The sequence below is a fragment of the Cnephaeus nilssonii genome (genome assembly GCF_951640355.1).
Source record: "Cnephaeus nilssonii genome assembly, chromosome: 17".
Taxonomy (NCBI): domain Eukaryota; kingdom Metazoa; phylum Chordata; class Mammalia; order Chiroptera; family Vespertilionidae; genus Cnephaeus; species Cnephaeus nilssonii.
The window spans coordinates 15402716-15424333 of NC_137088.1; positions in this window are offsets into that span (position 1 = coordinate 15402716).

Consider the following 21618-nt stretch of genomic DNA (forward strand, 5'->3'; position numbering starts at 1 on the left):
AATAATCCAGGTATGCCACCAAATCACGTAATTGTTCAGACTCTAAAACCTCATGTGAGCTTCAATATGACCAATATAAAGATTATATTATTTCAAGATGTTATGATCATTGGCCAAAAAAATCGATTTGTGTGTCTGTGGGAGGGGGAGAAACTGTACATGAATTTCACAAGCTATGAGCTCATTCATTTTTTCTGCCCTTGGTGGACACAAAGAAATGACTAATTTGGATGTTAATCGATTTAACCTGTTACCAGCAATAAATAAACAAACTAGACCAGGAGCATTTTATTTATGTGGGTTACCTATAGTCTAATTAAAGAATTATTTAGGGAAGAGAAAGAAAATAAGAAAAGCATTGACCCCTGTTCCCAAAGCAAAGTGTGTGTGTCAAATGTATTTTCCTCTGATGTGTTCTACTTATATAGCTGGACATTTTGTTTATGAGGTCCAATAGGAGGTTAATGGATCAAATGAGCAGATGGTAATAGTCTGGAAAACGATGATAATACTTATGCCACCGACAGGGTCTCAACCTAGCTGGATGATATGGTAACTCAGCAGTGGGGAATTGTTCCTGGGGGTACACACACAATCTGTAGTGTTGTTTCCATTAAGACATGGCCGAATTAGCTGCTTTACACACACACACACACACACACACACACACACACACACACACCCCACACAACTTACACAAGAACATATTGCATAAAATACACAATTAAAAACAATTATTCTAAAGAATGCCCCAGGACCATTAATTCTCCAAGTCAATAATTGTCATGAATTTCAACCTCATGCTGAGCAATATTGCACACCATTTCTCAAAATATGTTATGCTTACAATTAGAAGTTCATAAAATAAACTTGGGAATTATGTGCACAATTTAAAAACATGTATGTTTATTTTCTGTGCATAAGAAAAATATAACTATACAAAACCATTATTTCACAAATAGTGCTTAAGAAAAGCACAAGTATCTATTTAAGTTTTTCAAACAATGACCCAGGGGAGGATTGGACAAGTTCATTTAGATGCACTCCTTCCCAAAACTCCAATACAATGATGGTAAATAGATGTCTTTAAAAGAACAACCACACAAACCTACAAGGGCAAAGGAAGTGCGGAAGGGGCAATAGCTACATAAATTTGATAGTTTGAAATAAGGACTATGGGAAGCATGCTTGCTCAATTCTGGGAAGACAAATTTGGAGCGGCTCTCAGGAAGCTAAGAAATAATCCACTTTCACTACAGAACTTCCCGAGTTTAGGTGTTGGTAGAATGATAAATTCTAAAAGACAGAGTGACAGAGAAGAAAAATGGAAGACTATATTGTAATGTTGCTCAGGAAAACTGATGCCAGATACTTTCTTTGATACCAGGCGACTACTAATGCCAACCCCTCCAGAACCTGCAATCTAGGTATGTGCCCTGACCTTGAATCAAACCCAAGAACGTTGGTGTATGGGATGCTGCTCCGACCAACTGTGCCACCTGGTCAGGGCAACTAAGATGATCTTGATGTTTCTCTAATAAAATAGCTTTGACAAACCACATTTGAAAAGTATTTTCTGCATGTAAGAATGTCTAACAATCTCTGGAACCATGCTCTTAATTTTGAGTAAATAAAGGATAGACAAATATTTGAGGGAAAAAACTCTAATGTGCAAAGTAGAAACCAAAATACACAGAGATGGGGAAAACAAATCTAGGAGAAACAGAGATGATACATGGAAAACTTCAAAAATAATGTTAATGTCCTCAGAAAGAGAGTAGGAAATATTTTATTAATGAATCAAGAACTGGAAGATGTAAAAGAACATTCAAAGAATAAACACAGGCTTTAAAAGTTAAAAGATGTATCACAAATACCTTTGCTGGCCAAAGCTGACCTTGAGAACTCACTGTGAGCTGTGTAACAGTTTAACAAAATACATAGCCTTTAAACTTAAAATCTACAGTAGAGTTTCTGTAGTTTTTTATTCCATTTGAAAGCACTTTGGTATAAAATGAATTTCTAAATTTTCTGCTAAGTGAAAACAGAAATGAAAAATTGTAATCATTCATTTGAAACAGAAGAATGTGATGGTCACTGTCCAGGATCAATGCTCAATAAACAATGAACAGGCTCAGGGTTTCTCTCACTTCTTTCAGGCTCATTCAACCCACTGATTTCATGTATAATTCTCTATTAATTTTAACTATTTTGGTCAGTTATTCAATCTTCATTAGTAAAGAATGTGAAATTGCAGAGATTTCACTTGACCTGTTCAAGCCAGAGATATGAAGAGAATAATTTTATTCCTGGTTTCATGATATCAGTAAGTTATTAAATGTCCATTAAATAAACAATTTGTGATCTCCTATTCAATAATCTTATGTGGGTCATTTTCAACAAAAGTCTGTTTGCTTTCATTGTTTCCAGTTTTTTAAAATGTAAGCAGACTGTCTCTTTTGAAGACTTTCTATTTTTTCACCTTTCAGCATTTTTTTTTCTTTTTGAGCTCCAATTTTGTATTTTCTTTATCTATGATGACGTTGACTTGTATTCATTCTCAGTGATTCAAATTAAAAAATAATCAGTAATATATTCAGAGTTTTCACAATTTAAATATATTTTCATTTTAAAAGTAATTTAAAATACATGTAAAGTAAAAATTAAAATGAAATTTCATATATAAAAAATTAAGATAAGGATATCTCCCAGAAAATAGAACAAAGATGGAAAAATGAAAATGTAAGATGTTTAAAAACTGAATCTAGAAGATTGAACATCTGAATAACAGCAAATCCAGAAAGAAAAACTGAGTTTAAAAGAATGGGAGGAAAATAACAACTCAAAAAATACAAAAATATTTTCAGAAATGAAGAACTTAGAATCTCCAGTTTTAAGGGGCCACCAGTTTTCCAGACCACACATACAATAGCAATGTGAGGAAAAAATCAAAATCCTTAAAATCTTCCACAAGAAAAAAGTTAGCTTATACATGATCCAGAATCAGAATAGCATCAAATTTAATAAAAGAAGTACAAAAGCCAGAATACAATGGAAGCAATGCCTTCAAAATTCTAAAGATGAATTATTTGCAACCTAGAATTTTATATTTAACCCAACTATCAATCAACTGTGTTGTAGAAAAAGACATTTCCAGATATGCATTACCACAAAAAGTTTACCTCACATTGACTCTTTACCACAATGATATTGGAAGTTTTATGTATTCTACAAAAACAAGAAAATAAACCAAAAATAGGAAAGGTCCAGGATCCCAGAAATAGGAGATCTGTCACTAGAGAGACATAAGGGAAATCTTCAAAATGATGGTGGTGGGTAATCCTATGAAAACAGCTCTCAATAAAAACAAACACACACACACACACACACACACACACATACAAAACAAGCAGTATAAAATAATGAGGTGAAAAAATTCTGGAAGAGATGTCTGAAACAAGATGAAATTAATATAGAGCCTGATGGGTGTAAACAGAGTGAGAATTTAGCTCCACTGGTGAGGTGTATGGGGAGCTAACTTAGTGGCACATAAATTATTAAACAAATGGGGGGGAAAAGCCCCACAATGATTAACTCCAGGAAAAGTAAGTGGCTGAAATCATGTTATTGGCACAGCTGTAAAAATAATATAAAGCACACAACAGAGATCTAATCCAAATCCTGATCTATCTATACTGGGAAATGAGACGTGGGTTCCTATATGTTAGGAGTAGGATGAGAAAAGAGAACCACTAGTAAATCTTCACTTTCCAGAACAGAGCCACCAGCCTCCACAGCAGTAGAAACAACGGATAAAGCCTGAGGAACCGGCCCTTGTGAACTTATACATGTGCCCTCAGTTGGAACATTACCGCGCTCCCCAGTAAGATTCTCTGTTCTTTGCATGTCAACTTCAGCGCTGAGTTTGCATATACAAATGTCAAGTTCAACATCTTAATTAAAAGGATTTCTCTTGGTGTTAAAGTATTTTATGAATTAAAGAGTAAAGTAGGATCTGCTCTGTTACAAATCCACCTTAGTAAATATGTGGGGAAAATATGTTTTCAGCAACCTCCTGATCCATTTAAATGTCAAAATGCGTTGTATTATAGCTACTCTCCCAATTTCTGCCTTTTTCCTGCCTCCAAATTGTAATGTCTTCCCATGTAAGGGAAAACTCAGTTGAAAATGACTGTGAGCAATCTTTTGTTGTTGTACTCTCCTCATGAGCTAATTTACCAGATATGTGTGCAACATTACAATTCTGGTTCTCGAATACTGGAGATTTTACCTTTTCTTTCTTTTACATGTAAACGTGATAATTTCTGAGAAAGCTATTTCTGTTATTAGGGTGTCACACCAGAAAATTATTTTCAAATGCTGCTTTCATATTGTGAAGAACAAAGTCACAAAGAAGCCCACTAGAAATATTTCATTCTTTGACACCAGGAAACAGTAAAACAAGTATTTTATGGGTAGGATGATGTGTTCTTAAACCTAAATTTTTCCAATTAACATCTCTTTACTATCTATAGACAATGAGAAAGTGAGAGTTTAAGCAATACTTTGGGTTAATCATATTAACTCAATTTGAAAGACATACATCCTCAAATACTTCATGCCTGCTCAGTGCCGAGACTCAGCGTTTTCTCCCTCAGGACCTTTCATATCAACCAGGGGTGGATAAACTATGATCTATTGGCCAACTCTAACCTGCCACCTGTTTTTGTAAATAGTTTTACTGGGACACAACCATGCCTATTTCTTAATGTATTATGTATGGCTGCTTCTGCACTCCAACGGCAGATTCAAGGAGTTGCAACTATAGAGCCAATAAAGCCAGAAAGATTTACTTCTGACCCTTTTTAGGAAATGTTGGCCAGTCCCTGGGTAGGCAATAGAGAGGGAAACATAAAGAATAGGGCAGAGAGGGGAAACTAGCTATGAGATTGTCTTTGTTTTACCTTTTTCCAAACCACGGACTAAATTCTGTAACAATTGTAAAAATAACTCATCCATAATAGCACTGAAAACGGAGGTATGCACTCAGCAAACAAAAAAAATGTTTCTGCCAGGTAGGAGTCCGATGGGTTTTATGGATGTGCAAATCAGATCAGAGAAAATATAGGACGCTTCAGTGGGGGTGGGCACAGAGATTTTTGGTAAAGCCCCCCAAGAGGCCCAGCAGGTACAGAGAGTACAAGTAAATTGGGAGTAGGAATTAGGGTAATTAATTAAAGGACTTACTGTGCATAGCTGGGGCTGGTCAGCCCCTTCAATTTCATATTCTGTTCAGCTGGCTGCAGCAATGAATCCCATCTTAAGCCTCAGGTAGGGCTTTCTAATGAGAAAAATTTATTTGTAAAGAGTCCATTAGTGTGTATTTTACGACTAGAGAGAGGTATAAAACAAGTATAATGTCACTGGATTAGTGGGGTAAAAAAAAAAAAAAGGGCTGGTGGAGAAAGGCAGCTGGACTAGGAGATGGAAATAAACTCAAGTACGTGTCCCCATGTAGAGGATATCGCCATTTAATACTTCTGTGAATCTATTGAGCATACTGCTTCCTGAGTTACAATTTTTAAAGCCCCTATTTCCTAACCTCCATCACAACTAGAATGCAGATATATGACCAGTTCACCAATCAGCTTTATCTATATAAGACTTGATTTGTACCTGACCCACCTGAAGAAGCAGACTGGGTGCAGGGCATCTGTTCTGTTGCTATGGAAGGTAGCAGATACAGAGGGACTCTAGGGTCCAAATGCCAGTAGCTCCCTAAATAAGCATTTCTTCAGTGAGTTCCAGGCAGTTTCTTGTAGAAAATGATCCTTCAACTCTCTCCACAATTGGGCGAGGTATTAAATAGCTCTTAATAAATTCCTCCTTGATTAAACTAACTGGAGTATATTCTTTGTTCTTCACCTATGAATTCTAACCAATAAAACCTAAAAATAAAATGTTCTTTAGCTTGGTAACAATGCTGACCCTGGGCCTGCCTATAAACGGTCTGTCCTCATACCCTAAAGGAAAATCTGAGGACAGAGCCCTTATTCTTATACAGAAACAACATTGGCTTTCAGAGAATAAGACTTTTGGGACAGCCGAAACTGGTTTGGCTCAGTGGATAGAGCATTGGCCTACGGACTCAAGGGTCCCAGGTTCGATTCCGGTCAAGGGCATGTACCTTGGTTGCGGGCACATCCCAAGTAGGGGGTGTGCAAGAGGCAGCTGATCGATGTTTCTAACTCTCTATCCCTCTCTCTTCCTCTCCTTAAAAAATCAATAAAATATTTTTAAAAATTAAAAAAAAAGACTTTTGAGACAATAGCTCCAAGGACTGTGAAAGAAATGGAGGCCACCTCTCTATGATAATTAATGTAGTTTTTCATTGCTAAATAATTAGTCAATCAAGGTTTGGTTCACTTGGTATTTGAAGAAAATTTGCAACTCCAAAAAGAAAGATCAAAGTAGACAACAGAAACACTGACCCAGAGGAAACAGAAATAATGTACTTTCTGTTTTTCTTAAAATGCTGTTCATTTTCCTTTGAAAAATTTGAGAAAGTAGTCATTCATAACCAACAAGTAACTATAAAAAAAAGGATCAATTAGACAGCAAACATGAGATCTTGGAAATTAATAAAATAATTGCAAAATAAATGACAACTATAGAAACTAAGTAACAGAACGGACACAGATATAGGAGCTATCTATATCTATATATATAAAAGCCTAAGCGACTGGTCGAATGGTGGACCATTCGAATGGTTGACTGGTAGCTATGACATTCACTGACCACCAGGGGGCAGACGCTCAACGTAGGAGCTGCCCCCTGGTGGTCAGTGCGCTCCCACAGCAGGAGCGCCACTCAGCTGACCAAAGGGCGCCAGACTAGCTGTGCAAGCCTCTCCCACAGACACTCCCCCTGCATGTCCCTCCCCAAGGCATACCAAGACTATGGAAGCAGTAGGCACAGTGGGGCTGGGATGAGCAGGAGCAGCATGGTGTCCGGCCCAGACTTGGACTCCTCCCTGGCTGCCCACTGTTTCGCGCACTACTACATCCCTAGGGGGATATAGGACTGCCAGTTTCGGCCAATCCTCACAGGCCAGGCCAAGGGACCCTAGTTATTACATAATAGGTAACATAAATTCTAGAACATAGTTCATGTCACTTTCAAATGATTAAGAATCAAATAGCATCAAACTTTTTCGCATCATCAAATGAAGCAATAACAAGTATCAGTTAAGAGTGACATGGGAGAATTCTGAAAATTTGCTTTCCACCTATTCTTTCAAACAAAATAAAACAATAAAAAAAGCAAGTTTGAAAACCTATCACAGCAAACAGAAAGGAATTCAAGAGAAAAAAAAATCATGGTTTCTTCAAAACAATGGGATGACTTTAGGAATAAAATTAATAGCAACAACAACAAGTAATCAGAGAAGGGCAGTCAGGATGATGGAGGGCTACGGAAAATTGTCTTCAGGAAGAGCATAGACTCCATTCCATGCAAGTGCTAGTAAGAGGTAGGCATATGTTATCCATAAACTACAAGTTCAAGATCACTAGAAAACAGGCAAAAAACTTTAAAGGCAAATCAAGTTTTAAATATACAACAAACAAAAATGAGGTGTTATTTTAGGTAGCTGATGGAGCATAAGAATAAAAATTACATGATGAACACATTCTCTTGGGATCAGTCACTCCAGTAAAAAGATTAACTTAGAGAATAGATGTGCTCCTTTTGTGCCTTTTCCCTCCCTGCTGGTTGGAATGGAACACCATCTTGGACCATCCCATGGACGTCAAATAATGGAGAAAACAGAGTACCAAACTAAAAGGGTCTGGGGCCCTCATAATAGTAGAAACATTGTACCAGTCTGGAGTTAATACCAACTAATTTGAGAGAGAAATTTTACATAAGCTACTACCATTTTGGGTCTAGGCCCACTGTAATTCAATTCTAGTTTGCTGATATCACTATTAGTTCTTGGCCACACATTTATAAATGGCCAGTCAATACAGGTTGGCATTCTTAAGATCATTTCTCTAGTAACTTCATCCTCACTCTCCACAACCACCTTTTACTGCTTGAAATACCTGAAAGTTTTTCTTCCCCACCTCCCACCCTTTATCTTTCAGATCCACACTAACTTCTTGCTTCAAATTCTTAAAACATATAATTAGTTATTGCTATCAAAACTATTAGCTAAACTAAATCTTTACTAATTTTTCCTCCAATAGCCTTGGAGAAAGTGACGCTCCTCTTAGCAAAGCCCAATCCCTCTATGAGTGCCCAGATTCTCACCTCTCTGCCACCTCAGTTATCCCCTTCCACTTGCATTTTCAGTCCCTCCACTCCCAGAAATGCTTTTAGTTCTCTTAAAAGCAGCATTTTAACTTGTTCCAATTGCTGTCAACTTAATACGAACAAAAAGAACTCTTCCTCCATGCCACCTCCCTTTCTAGCTACTGTTCCCCCTTCCTCTGCACAATGCAAGCTGCTCATCCGCATTATCTTTGCACAAGATGTCTACTTTCTCAGCTCCCATTAATTAATAACCCACTTCAAAGACACTTCTTTACCAGAAACCTGAGAACCTTACTCTTGATAAGAAAACATGCACTTGAAATCTGTATAAAAACCATGTAATAACAACCTTTGTGTTAATGCTGGAACCAAAAAAATGAAGGGTCACAAACAACCTTCGATCAATGTGCTTTTTAAAATCTTAAACTAACTTGACCTTATGTGACCATACTTTCTCTTGACTATTGTAACAAAAAATTCCCCTGGCTTTTCTCCTATCTATCAGGCCAGTCATTTTCCATTTCCTTTACAGATTCAGATTTTTATTTTCAAAGGCTCCAAGTTCTTTGTCTTCTCAGTAACTTTCTATATGTCAGCCCCCTTCCCCTAAATACCCTGTACTCTTCTCTTTGCAAGGAAAACTTGTATACATCCTTCAGGTGTCATTTAAATATTGGTTTCTTAGTGAGGATTTGTATTAATCTAAAATCGTGGGCCACCTTGTCTTTAAAAATATTTGTATTCTGCACTTTTATTTTCATTTTGTAAGAGCACGAACCATGTCTGGCTATTCGTTGCTCTATCTGAGCACCCTAATACATGGAAAAACCTCTATAATTATTTGTTGGGAGAATAAATGAATGAATGAATAACTTAGGACTAGGAAATTTTTTAGTTCCCTCTATTGTAATGCAACTACAGAGAAAGGAGAGGGGGCATACATTAGGCACAGTCATGCTTGTTTCATTTTCTATTGCTTTCTGCAAAAATCAACTAGTGTGTGTGTGTGTGTGTGTGTGTGTGTGTGTGTGTGTGTGTGTGTGTGTGTTTGGGGGTGGAGTATATTAAAACTCTCTGCATTTCCTGCTGTTTTACTTTAAAACTAAAACTGCCCCCAAAATAGTAACTATTGATTTAAAAAATTAGAAAGGCACTGGAGTTTAGCAATGACGTTTAGTAAGAGTAGTCATGAAGTTTAGTAACAAAGAAGGTTACGTCAGACCGCTTAATTTGAATCCCAGCTGTTATTTAGAGGCTGTGTGACTTTGGGCATGTTCTTTAAACTCTTCCTAAGCATAGCATTCTTTTTGGTTGTTTTATTTTGCTTTGTTTTAATGTTTTGATCACTGCTATATCCGCAGCACCTAGAAATATGCTTGGCCCATAGTATGAACTCAATAAATAACTAAGGAATAAAAAAATATACTTACAAATCAACCAAGAAATTTCAAATTTTGTGGCAAAATTGAGAGTTCTCTGTTTATATACAACCCACATCATTTCTTCATTTGCCAGATGGACAGCCAGTGGCATCAGTACCAAATGATTATATTCTAAGATTTTTCTCCAGTTCCTGTTTCTCTGTTTCAAAACTTTTTCTCCCTAAATCCTGCAACGCAAGTGTTCACATCTACCTAGAGTTTCCATCAAGGAAACACTTCAGAATAGAAATAGGTATCACTCATGTCTTCATGGACAGAATAAACACTCTGTTCTACTTGTTTTCTGCCATTAGGTAAAACAACACATTTTTGACACATGCCAGCTGAGAGAGAACCACTTAGACCCAGTCTCTAGCTTGCAGACATCCTTGGTACCACCCCAACTTAAAATGTCTCAGAGAGATATCTACTGCACTGCTGTTGTCTAGTAATATCATGTGTGTGACTCCCAGGAGAGTGGAGAAATATAATTAATGTCTCTCCTTGGAAATTAGAAGGAATAGAATAGCTAATGTGCAGGAGATTGCCAAGACCAAAAGCATGTTCCACAAAACTTGGCAAAGAAATAAAAGTTGGCAAAGGAATCAAAACATTCTTACTATGCAGGTTGGGATCATGCTGAATTCATGTCAACAAATCGTAGTTCTCTAAGGCCCAGCTCAGCAAATTTATGTTGTTTAAGAAAGAAAAGCAATGTGCTATAGACGGTACAGTTATATTAAATGCCTTAAACTTCGTACAGCACATGGTGAACATTTGTCCTGGTATTTCGAAGTTGAACAAAGTATTTTCAAGATTCTACTTCTAAAATATACATAAATCAAACTGCCAAAGGGAGATACAATCCATCCTATTTAAAATTTTAACCCTTGCTGTGGAAGGAAAAGAAAATCCTGCAGTGCAACCACTGCTAATCATTGGCCTTGTTTATCACCAACCTCAAAATAAATAAATATTTATTGACTTTATGCCATGTGCTGAATATTGTGCTAATCTATGCAGATTGGTTTTATTATCTATACTGAAATATGATAAAATATGGTTGAAATAAAGGGAGTTAGCACTTGTCTATTTATTTATTCATTCAGTATGTCATACAGTCATTCTGTCTTTCATCTATTCATTCTACAGTCCCTCCTACTTTTCAAATACTCAGCGCCTGGCATTTAGAAGTGAATCAAGTTTCAGCCCTCCTGAAGTCATCTATTTTACGAATATAACCTCATTTACTAGTAATTTAAACCTCAAAGGTATGACTATTCAAAAACCAGTTGCCTCTGTGACACAATTTGTTGCTCACCAAACATCCAAATCTTCCTACATTTCCCAGACCTCCTTATAAGTACGATGGCCTGTGTGCCCATTTTGACAACAGATGGAGATGAGGAGTAATATGTGTCACTTCAGGACCAAGACCATTAAAAAGTGAAATGCCTCCTCAGACTCTAATCACCTATTTACTTGTGTCTATGAAGGTCAAATGATCAGTTGGTTCTGCCATAAGAAGGAAGCTGCCTGGAGCCTGAGTCACTAAATGAAAGAGTTTCCTTGGGAAAATCAAAGAAAAAACACATATTGTATTAAGTCACTGAGATTTGTGTGTTTGTTTGTTACTGCAGCAAAGCATGACTAATGCAATTTTACCTTTCATAAACATGATTGCTAAGGCTCTGAGTAACATAAATTAAGAGAGAGGCTGTTTGGCTCATGAATTCTGAGGGATTTTGTTGATGATCTGTCTTCTCCAATGTCAAATTAGTCTAGTAATGCCAACTGGCCAATGTGTCGGCAGTGTTCAAAGAGAGTTTTTCAGGAGATACAGCTGATTATCAGAGGGGTTACTGATGCTATCATGTATCACAACCTTATCTCATAATTGAGCATTCCAACTTGTCCATAACTATAACTCTTGTCTCATCATGCTGTATGTCAAATTTCTAAATCTAGAATAGGATAAAACAACCATTCTTTAGTTTTTGCATCTCTAAACTATTTTTTAGAAACTTAGAATAAGTTTAGGACCTAGAGTCAAATTTGTTTATCAGACATATTTTGACTCTAATTAACTAGGAAGACAAGATGAAATGAAGCCAGTATGTACCTGTTTGACCATCCAAAGCCATATTTCTTTATGTAAAATTGGCAAACAAAATTTACCTAAATCTCATATCTACTTACAATGAATATCATGTCTCTATGTGATTATTCATATTATAATTCAATTCAAAATACATTTTGAAGCATGCAGCATTGTTTTACATAATACAGATAAGGAAACTGAGGCTCAAAGTAGTATGGCCTAACTGGTGAATAAGATACAAACCCAGGTTTATCTGGTTCCTTTCCCAGGGTCTCATGTAATACTGAAAAGATAAAAGAAATGTGAATGGAAAGGAAGTATATCTGACACTGTTGGTTGGCTCACACAGCAGCCATTCCCAAACCCATTTCCCTGCATGTACTAAAGGGGCTGAGAAAGCCTTCCAGCCATGCTGGCAGCTATCAGTGGCCAGATGACGCAGTCCTGTCCAATAACCATGGCAGAAGTCTGTTAGGAACATTGGGGAAAGTTCTGCGTTCCTAATGAGGGGACTAGAAACAGTTGGTGAAGTTATTTTCCTTTCATCCTGCCCTGAGCATGGATGTGATCCCTAAAGGTAGAGTAGTCACCTTGCCATGAACAGCAAGTCAAGACACTAAGGATAGAAAGCCCTAATGTTATCATTTGTTCCCTGTATCAGCCCTGGACTACCTACCCTCAAGCATATTGTCATGGGAGCTTTAAAAGAAAGAGAGAAGGAGGGAGGGAGGAAGGGGAGGAGGAAGGGAGGGAGGGAGAGAGGGAGGGAAGCATGGAAAAAGGGAAGGAGAGAGGGAAGGTAGGGGGAGGAAGGAAGGAAAGAAGAAAGAAAACTTTTAAAAATTCATGTGTATTTAGTTTATCAGTAACCTACTGTTAGGTAACAAATAATTCTAAAACTTAATGATTTCCAATAGTTACTATTCATTAATGCATGATCAGCAATTTGGGCTGGGTGCAGCTGGTGGTTCTTTTGCTGGTCTTGTCTTGGTTCAAATCATGTGACTATCCTCAACAGGCAGCTCAGCTGAGATGATGGTATGAAATGATCTTATGTACTTGTCTGGAAGTTGATAGTGGCTGTCAGCTGGGTCATGTGTCTCCATGCAATGGCTCCATATTTATCTATTCTACTAGATAAATGTGGCTAAGACATGTTAAACCTCTACTGGCTGGTTAAGTTACGTATCACCAAGGGTCTCTTACCACTGTAAGCATTTTTTTTTAAATTAAAAAACATCCCCAGTCTTTTTGAGGTATGATTAACAAAAATTGTATATATTTAAGGTGAACAACTTGATGTTTTTGATATATGTATGTACACATTATGAAATAATCACCACAATCAAGCTAATTAACATATCCAACCCCTAACATAGTTATTATGTTTTTGTATATGGCAAGAACACTTAATATCTAGTCTCTTAGCAAATTTCAAGTATATAATATATTGTTAACTATGGTCACATTGCTGTACATGAGCTCGCCAGAACTTATTCATCTTGCATAACTGAGACTATATCCCTTAACCAATATCTACCCATTTCCCTCTTCCCGCTGCTGCTGGCAACCACCATTCTACTTTCTGCTTCTATAAGTTTGACTGTTTTACATTCCACATATGAGTGACATCATGCAGTATGTGTCTTTCTGTGTTTGGCTTAATTCAATCAACATAATGTCCTCAAGATTCATCAGTGTTGTTGCAAATGGCAGGATTTCTTACTTAAATCAGAATAATACTAGTACTTCCAAACTCATTATGACATAATACACAATAGCCAAGATATGAATTCCATTTAAATATCTGTTGACAAATGAATAAAGAAAATGTGATATATATATATATATATATATATATATATATATATGAATATTATTCAGCCTTAAAAAAGAAGAAAATCTATAAGCAGTGCTGTGATGCCTACAGATAACTAATAGCTTATGACAGATAGCTGAGATTGGATAAAAATGTGACAATATCCAGGCTGCAGTAAATGGGTCAGGAAAGATGAAGAGTTGGTTAACAGCATGGTCTCTCTCACATTAGTAACTAGCTGAAATTATTCCCACTACCTAAATATGAAAACACTATTTTAGTATCATTAATTCTGCACTTAAAAAAGAGATGGGTGGGACATCATATGTACATTTAACTAAGAGAAATTCTACATTCTGGGACAAAAACAATTAAAAATAGTAGTAGATGCTTTACCCAATCATTTATTCAATGAATCTAGAACTAAGTATCGGGTGAGATGAAAGACATGAATTTTCCACTGTAGCCAGTTTGGCTCAGTGAACAGAGCATCAGCCCAAGAACAGAAAGGTCCAGGGTTTGATTCCAGTCAAGGCCACGTACCTCAGTTGCAGGCTCAATCTCCAGCCCTGGTCAGGGTATGTGCGGGAGGCAACTAATTGATGGGTCTCTCTCACATCTATGTTTCTCTCTCTCTCTCTCTCTCTCCCCCTCCTTTCTACCTTCTCTAAAAATCAATGGAAAAGTATCCTTGGGTGAGGATGAACAACAATAACAAAAAAAAACCACGAATTTTCCTCAGCTCAGCTCATGCTTGGGTGTAAGTGCCATCCAGAGCATGAAAGTTTTGAAACTTTAAGGATTTTTTTAAAAAGAACATTTGTTGGTATGAACTTTTTGTTTTGTTTTGTTTTTGTTTTCGTTTTTGTTTTTGATTTTTTTTTGCTTATTCACTGACTCTAGGATGCCTTGTCTTCACATTGGATGTCTAATTCCAATGTGAAAACAAACTCTGCAATGTCGTTACCCCCAAAGTGTTCTAGAATTCCACTTGCCCTTACTTAGAATTCCACTTGCCCTTACTTACATTTTCCTCACTAAATATTTCATATGATGCTCTGTGAGGGGAGCGTTTAGCAGCCTGGATATTGTTAGTGGCATGGCTACCACTAATTTCACTTTCCGACTCAAACAAATGTGTTTTGGAGGAGGAGTCAAAAGCTGAAAGTAACCATGAACATGGAGTATGAATCGTCACTAACCCTCTTCTGATACAATTAAAACACTGAACAGGCAGGAAAAAGTCACATGCAAATGTTTCATCATATTTAAAAAAAAAAGGGGGGGGGGACATCCCACATGTGTCTGACAACAGATGCTAATTTTAGTCCCTGTAGCAGAGTCTGCGATTGTCTCCATATGTTTCCACAATCAGAGTCCTGGTAAGAATCTTACAGTTCCATGGCTTTTACCCAGTTGGTTTTTCTCCCAATCACTAGTGTTGCATCTTCTAAATTCTCTGACATAGCCAAGGAGCAAGAATAAACTGAAAAATACAATTTTAAATATCTCTCTGAAAAACAGTTTCCCAATGCCTTTTCCTTCTTTTTCTCCTTGAAATCAATGTCACTGTTAGCTTTCCAGAGATTGTAAGAGAATAGAGGGTCCCTAAATTTGTTCGGAAAGTATCCAAATTGGCTGAATAGGCATGTTTGCTTCAGACTGACTTTCTGAAGAACTTATTTTCATAGTCTGACAAAGCAATATTAATGGTTGCCTCTCAGTCTTAAACTTCTAACCTAATATTTTTTATGTTTAAAAACTTATATAGAATCACATAAACTCAACCAAAATGTCTAGGAAGCCAACCAAATGAAAATGTTTTTCAAAATGGCTATAATTTTTATCAATAGGATATGACAACTGGTCAGATGGAAAATCACTTTCAATAGAAGATACTGGTAAATATCATTTTTTTTCCAAGACAATCTGTTCTTCCAAAATAGTTTCCCACAAAGTTATTAAAACTCAGGCATCTCCTTAGTGAACATTATGGAAAAGTCATATGTTTGCTTAATGGCATATGTAAATACTAGAGGCCCGGTGCATGGATTCATGCACCGGTGGGGTCCCTCAGCCTGGCCTGCACCCTCTGGCAATACAGACCCCTCGGGGGATGTCAGACTGCCAGTTTCGGCCTGATCCCAGCAGGCTGAAAATCTCAATTCTATTTTCAAAGGGTTTTAAGAGGGAATTACAAATTGCTGAAAATGCTGCAAACTTTTAAAAGAGAAACATTAAAATAATATAATAGGGCTATTCTCAAAGCAAGAAAATTATCTTCCCATGAGGAATAAGAAACAAAATAGTCTTTCCCATTTCTCATCTGGTAGAGCTTGACTGAATTAATTCAAACTTCAGATTGAGAGTTTTGGTTCTCCTGCATGCAAACTGAGTTTAGTTGGTAAATAAATCTAATAGAGACTACAGAATTTTTTTTTTTTCAAAAAATGAGATGTTCCATTTACCTAGGACTATGCAGAGACACATTCTTTAAATGTTGAGCAAGTTGGAATGACATGAAAAAGTGGGAAAGCTTCCTGCTCTACCTTTTGGATAAACCACAAAAACAAAGGAAGGAGAACCATCTACTTCTATCAGTACAGAGTACAGGGATGAAATGACTAGCTTCGTAACCCATCTTTTTGTTTATCACAGAGTGATGAAAAGTGCAAAGTGTTGCCTAGGTTGTGTGTGACAGCCAAATCAATGTGAACAATTCCCTGTGTTTAAATCCCATAAAAAAGGTTATAGCTTCTGAACATAAACCTGTACAGGTACTGGCAGGGTAATTTTTTTATGGAGACAGAAAATGTTCCCTTGCCTTTATAAGAAAGACAACTTTAAAGAGCGTTTCTTAGCTACAAATAATACATGTGAGTCATGGGGGAAATAACACAAACCTATTACTTTCTATTATTTATTAATTGATTGAATGTATTATAGATAACGAAAATTATCTTTTGGTACTACTTTTGCTTCCCTATTTAAATGCATGTTAATAGATATACACATGTGAACAATCATATACATAAATACACACATAAAATTGACATTTTTCTTCTTACCTCATTGGCAGAATGCAAGCCTTCTTTGCCAATTTCACTTGATCCCCTATTTTAAGCATGTGAAATATGGTACTGGTGCAAAAGACCAACAGGTTTCACTTCATATGCCAACTACCTTCCATTGTTAGTGTCTATCTGTAACAGAGTTAAGAAGGATTCCGAGGCCAAGTCTAATAATCAGCTGCTTATGGCCTCTCAGGTAAGGGGTGGGTAGCTAGATATTTGTTCTCTGTTTCAATTGATCTCTTTCTAAACTTTATTGCTTTAAAAGATATGGCAACACAGACCGCAAAAGAGAAACCAGCAAACAAACAAAAACTGACAGGTGTTGGGTCTGTGGGTGTATTGGATCTATAATGGGAAGAAGTGGAAAGATGTGGAAATCCAGGTACATTCCATTAAGACAATCCAATCTGTAACTTCATCCAGTCAGTTAAATATTTATTAGCTCAATCTGTAACAATGAAACCTTTTAGACAGGGCACAAACACTTAGCACTTGGGCAGCTCACTGCAGTCAATGGGAGCAAGTGCACCTTACAAGGTCAATACTCACGAAGAAGCTACACTTCCCTTTTCTAGATCATGAATCCAGCAGCCGTCTCTAAACCTCTAAGACATTTTAACATCCCCAGGATGCAACCCTAACAAGGTGTCAGGCATGGTCAGCAGGACTCTTTACATTCCCTACAGAGCTCACACTTTCATTAAAGAGAACAACTTCAAGGTTGCAGCCTTTTCACAATCCCAATGATTGTGTCCCATAAAAAGCACAGAAGGGGCCCCTCTATTGTCCTGTCTCTTTTCTCTAATGCTCCAGAGAGTCCTCCACGTAGATAGGCAACAACATTTTATGTCCAGAAACGTCTAAAGAAGGTTAACTCTCTACACTGTTCCCTGGAAGAAATGAATGACAACTAGGGAGGAAGGTATGTAAACTTTCAAATTTTGTAACTTGATAGCACCATAAATTGAAGTCCCATGATCTGTTAATAAGTTACAAGTTTGGCTGTTGACATCCAGGAAAATTATAAACTCTTATTAATAATTTTATGTTTAATCATAAAGCTATTAATTATTAATTACCATTTCAAAATAAATGGTAGCAGCTGGAAGTGAATTATTTTAGGTATGCGACTCTAATCTTCATAATAAACATAACCTGGACAGAATAAAGAGAGTTTGGCATTCAAATTCTATTTATCATTCCTTACATTTTCTACTGAAGGGTTTGAGCAATGGTGGCATGCCTCACTGTATTTAGCTTTTAAATCAATAAAATATGAGCCCTAGCCAGTTTGGCTCAGTGGATAAAGCATTGGCCTGTGGACTGAAGGGTCCCAGGTTCAATTCCTTCAAGGGCATATACCTCAGTTACAGGCTCCCAGCCCTGGTTGGGGGCATGTGGAGCAACCAATAGATGTGTCTCTCTCACATAGGTGTTTCTCTCTCCCTCTCTCTTCCACTCTCTCTAAAAATCAATGGAAAAAATATCCTCAGGGGAGGACAAAAAATAATAATTTTTAAAAAAATCAATAAAATATGATATGTTTTGAGAAGACAATGGTTGTAAAGCAACGAACCTCAATTTCAGCATTTGGCCCATAGTAGATTTTACTGGTAAATAAATGGTAGTCACTATTACTTTATTAACTCCTGCACAAGAACAGAAGTTAAGCTGTACATCTACTAGTATAGAGCTGCCAGTGAATTATTTACTTCCTTAACCAGGATTTGATATCATACAAATTCATGCCAGAAATTAATATCAGTTCCTTTGTCCTAGTCCTGAAGCATCCATCTTATATAAAAACTGCTGTTTGAAATTTTAACACTGCTATTTGGCTTCTGTAGATGCTTGCTTGCTTAAATAATAAGGAAAATAAGACTACTCCCACTTCAGAGAGGCCATTAAACCTTCCCCGGACGAATTTATCAGTGCTGGCACCAGGCCAGGCCTTTGGTTGAGGTCTCAAGGCCCCAGCACAGAGGGGCTCTTTAAGAACTTGCAAAGGGGGCCGGAAACACCCCATATTTGGGAGACAAAGAAGGTAAAAACATTTAAATAGGGAAAGTTCCTCCATATTGGGGTCCTGAATTTGAGAGACATTTTCCTCTGGGCCCGTGCATAATAAATGTAACTCCATCTAAGTGTTGCTTGGTTCTTCTCCGGTTTTCTGTAACAATCCAACTTTTTGATTATTTTTTAAAGAGAATGTATTCTTCTACTCATCTCTGTGACTAGAATAACTTCCTTTTCACTTGGGGAACTTCCACGTGTCCACCATTCAGGACTCAGTCTAGACCTCACTTCTTTCAAGAAGCCTTCTCCCTGCCACCCTCTTCCCATCACTCAGGGGAGGTATCACTTCTTGTGCTTATCATATTGGCCACACCTCTGTCATAATACCCATCACAGTTGTGTTGTGTTATCATCCTTTGTTTTACATTTTTATCCTTCTGGAATCCTTAAAGGCAGGAACTTGAATTTATATTCATAGTACCAGACAAGTAATGAATGTTTAATAAACGTATACTGAGTAACTAAATGTCAATCCCATTTAAAGAATATAACCATAATTCTATTTAAATTGGAACTTTCCTGCACAATTGCTTAACCTCTTTGTCAAGATAAAGAATAAAAAATTAAAAATACTTAGTATTTATTACCTGCCAAGCACCTGGCTCAGACATTTATTTATTTACTTACTTACTTATTTTATTAATATAATTTATTGATTTCAGTGAGGAATGGAGAGGGCGAGAGAGATAGAAACATCAATGATGACAGAGAATCACCAATCGGCTGTCTCATGCATGCCCCTACTGGGGATTGAGCCCGCCACCTGGGCATGTGCCCTGACTGGGAATGGAACCCTGATTTCCTGGATCATAGATCGAAGCTCAACCACTGAACCACACTGGCCAGGTGCTAAGACATTTATTTGTAGGATTCATTAAATTATCTGAAAAACATATAGATTAAGGTTTTTATCATGATCACTGTTTAAGGAAGTAGAAACTGAACCTTGCAGAGCAAAGGTAATTTACCTAACAATGCAAAATTAGTGAATGGAAGAATCATAATTTACATCTACATGTTCTGACCCCAAAGTCCTACATTTAACCACTAAGTCATACTGTGTTCTATAAAATTTCCCAGTGTGCAACCCCAACCTTATTTAAGGTCAATGGCAGTGTACATTAAAATACATACTATACACGGCCCTAGCCGTTTTGGCCCAGTGTAGACTGTGGACTGAAGGGTTCCAGGTTCAATTCCAGACAAGGGCACATGCCCGGGTTGTAGGCTCGATCCCCCATAGGGGGCAGCCAATCGGTGATTCTATCTCTTCATTGATGTTTCTCTCTCTCCATCTCCCTTCCTCTCTGAAATGAATAAAAATATATTTTTTAAAAAATGCATACACACACACATGCAGATTAAATGCTAGAAAATAAATCAATACATAATAATACTACAGATGTTAGCATAAAATATCTTTCAGACAACCATGACTACTTTCAAGATTTGTGAACACTGTAAGCACCTCAACATCTGAAGTAAGGTGGCAGATGGGAACTAGGAAGGATTCTGATGATGCTGATTTGCCTGAATTTGAAGGGAGAGGGAAACCCATAGGCAGACGACCTAAAGGAACTCCAGATGGACTCCGATGTTTTGGGTGAGGAGGCAGATTGATGGCACATGAAAATTAACTCCGGAAAGGGGAGATAATGTGTTGACAAAGCAGCAAATCAACTTTCAGGTGCAGCACTCCGGATTTTCCTTTAACCTTAGTATAAAAAGTCAGTTCACGGTATTTCACTGTCACAGAAGCATAACACGTGAATTACAAGAGAGTCAATATCACAGAATGATCCCTTTTCGCTTGTAACTTGCATCTGTCAACAGCTGGGCTCTAAACTGACCAAATGTTCTATGGAGAAAATAGTTTGGAGTTATTTTGGAGTTACTTTGATGATGTTCTTCACCGTGAAAATCCAATTTCCAGAGAGCAAACAGGATGCTTGGCAGAATGTGAAAAGGGAGAGAACCGAACGCTGTGCTGAAGAATTACATTTGATTTCACTGCCTTCGCCTTAGGACCAGAAATGAAACATCCTAGACTGAGAGTAAATAACCTTTTCCTATATAAAGAGCAATATTTGGAGCAGAATCCGAGGGCCTTCAAAGAAGCAACGTGAGAGATGTGGTCGTACATTTAGATTTTATGAGGTGACCAAAATAATTAATATGTTCATTTTTGCTCATAGAAGACACTGAGAAGTACTACTTTAATACTATTATCAGGTGGGGCCAGGAAGAGGAAGGATCTGTTATCTGTGCAGTTTTCTTCTGTCTTCTTATGCAATTTTACAAAGCAAGAACTAGGGTCACGGAGAGGTGACGGCAAGTAAACAAAATATACAAAAGGAAATTTTTCTTCTCTGCAGGACACAATCAGCTTGTGGTAGTCAATGTCGCTGACGGTCAGAGGGTCAAGTACTGTGGCTGAAGGTGAAAAGAAGCTGAATATTTTAAGATCCACAGTGCCCTAGCTGGTTTGGCTCAGTGGATAGAGCGTCGGCCTGTGGGCCAAAGAGCCCCAGGTTCGATTCTGGTCAAGGGTTTGGACCTTGGTTGCAGGCTCCTCCCCGGGCCCCAGCCCTGGTGAGGCGCGTGCAGAAGGCAACCAATAAACACATCAATATTTCTTTCTCTCTTTCCCTCTCTCTAAAAATCAATGGAAACATATCCTCAGGTAAGGATTAAAAAAAAAAAAAAAAAAGGATCCACAGTAGTAACCATGACAATGGGGTAGCTGAGTGAGTGGGGATCAAACACCAAGCCAAGAGAAGGACAAATAACCTCAGATGTCTTCAAAGCCTT